Source organism: Podarcis pityusensis (assembly GCF_964106645.2).
Source record: "Podarcis pityusensis genome assembly, chromosome: 2".
Classification (NCBI taxonomy): domain Eukaryota; kingdom Metazoa; phylum Chordata; class Lepidosauria; order Squamata; family Lacertidae; genus Podarcis; species Podarcis pityusensis.
Window position 1 is genome coordinate 81,685,480 of NC_138029.1, and position 2,295 is coordinate 81,687,774.

At 40.4% G+C, this 2,295-nt stretch overlaps 1 long non-coding RNA gene across 1 annotated transcript; it reads left to right on the plus strand.

Moving 5' to 3' along the window:
• Positions 1 to 335: 335 nt before the first annotated feature.
• Positions 336 to 1,842, plus strand: LOC308472196. The gene is made up of 2 exons (XR_013983326.1): positions 336 to 474; positions 736 to 1,842. It is a non-coding gene; the product is annotated as an uncharacterized lncRNA (long non-coding RNA).
• Positions 1,843 to 2,295: the final 453 nt, after the last annotated feature.

The window sequence follows — 2,295 nt, forward strand, 5'->3', positions numbered from 1 at the left end:
ATTTCTCTTTCTAGATGCTTCTAGCATAATGGCGTGAGTTGTTTACTTTGGAGCCGGTTGATATATTGGCCACATAGCCAGTGTGACACTTTAAAACTACTTTCAATCCTCGCTGGAGCCATAGCTTAACTTTCAAACCTGATTTATTTGTCTTTAACTTTGATACTAAAAGTAAACTTTGAAGCCGCTCGAGATTTCTAAAAATTCTGAGGTACACACTGCCCTGTCACAGCCTCCATTACAGCATGTTCTGAAACATAAGTAATACCCTTTTTCTAAATAAATCCCCTGACTTAACTCCTAAGGTTCCACTGGTGGAAGAGTCCTATAAGCAGCCGTCTGCTTACAGAATAATCCTATTAATTGAATGGGGTGTAGTTTTCACTGATCTTCCTTTTTAACTGCAGCTCTTTTGTCTCTCAAATCTTCTGGGTCTCTTGGGAGCGACATGAGAAACGGAACAGGGAAGTTACCGTATTTTTTGCTCTATAAGACTCACTTTTTCCCTCCTAAAAAGTAAGGGGAAATGTGTGTGCGTCTTATGGAACGAATGCAGGCTGCGCAGCTATCCCAGAAGCCAGAACAGCAAGAGGGATTACTGCTTTCACTGCGCAGCAATCCCTCTTGCTGTTCTGGCTTCTGAGATTCAGAATATTTTTTTTCTTGTTTTCCTCCTCCAAAAACTAGGTGCGTCTTGTGGTCTGGTGCGTCTTATAGAGCAAAAAATACGGTAAGTGAAAAATGCCATTCTGCCCCAGAAGCCTCCACAAGACCCCAGTTTCCCCGTGACTGCAAGAAGCTCTTTAGTTACCAGATGGTCAAAATCTTTATTTTCAAAAGGTTAAGTGGAAAATATCCTTTCCACACTAGGAATTAGATACTCCTATCTCAAAACTGTCGATTCTCTTTAAAATGACTAGCGGCTAAGCACTTGACTCCTACTGCTGTGTAGAATATAAGTGGCTGACACCTCGATTTAATAGACATTATTTTGTAACTAAGACTCATTTATTTAATTGGAAAATCCAGGTAGCAATCAGAAACACAGCTCAGTTGACAGGTCTAATGCTTACTTTATAACATGGGGAGTATAGGGAGATAATTTTTTAGAACTCTTCCATACAGATTGCCTAAATCCTAAGCAGTAATTGAACTGATGTTTCATTTTAAATTATATTTGCTAACATTAAATTCAAGTGCCTCTCTGTTGGCATATCTGAAATCTCTGTGTTCTTTTCAATCCACACAGGAAATCCTAGAACAGGCATAGGCAAACTCGGCCCTCCAGATGTTTTGGGACTACAACTCCCATCATTCCTAGCTAACAGGACCAGTGGTCAGGGATGATGGGAGTTGTTGTCCCAAAACATCTGGAGGGCCAAGTTGGCCTATGCCTTTCCTAGAACATAAATCTGATGAAAGGAACATGTCTAACTAGAATTCCCCAGCACAGACACAACGGTGCTTCTCTTAGCCAAGCTAAGAACAAGACTGAATTAACAATCTAGTGTTTCTATACTGGCCTCTCTTGCTGTGTATGCAAAAAGCTGTGTGTAGTTTATTGCAAAGTAATTCACATACAGGTTGTGGTGCTCCTTCTCCCTCTCGTGGTGATTCTAGGAAATGCCTATAGATGAAGCTGCTGCTGCTGGGTGTGGTCTCAGCTGTTTTTGCTCAGTCTCTTTAGGTGGCGGTGACACCTTAAATCTGATATATCTGTAAGGCAAACCCTGAAAAGAGGCTACAGCTATAGCCATAAAGTCAAGTGCCTGTTCAAGTTATACAACAGTGAAGATATCTCAAATGAAATAAAACAACACAAGTGAGGCTAAATTTCAAAAAGCAAACAAACCCATCCATCCATCATAACCTTGATGATGTCATTTTAACTTTAAGGTCTGCCGAACAATAGTGAAAATTGGTAAGTAAAAAGTTTTTTTGCACCTATGAATGGTGTTCTGATTTAATTTATACAAACAGAATGAAAAGCCTAATCCCACAGCACCAGAGCTTCCTATGGTCATTCTCCAACTTCCCACATTTTATGGCCTCAATAATTACATTAATGAGTCTCAGACTCATCAGCTTCCCTTGCATACCCATGAGGAAACCAGAAGCTTCCACTTTCATTCAAAACGATGGTTTATTGAAACAGGGAAACTTCAAAGTGTTGCTTATGAAATTAGGCTGTACTGTATGCTTAAACCATAGTAAAGATTAGCCAGTTTGTGTCAGAGGAAAAGGGTTGGGGGGGGGGGGAAGCACCCACATGCCTAAACATGTTCACATTGTGTC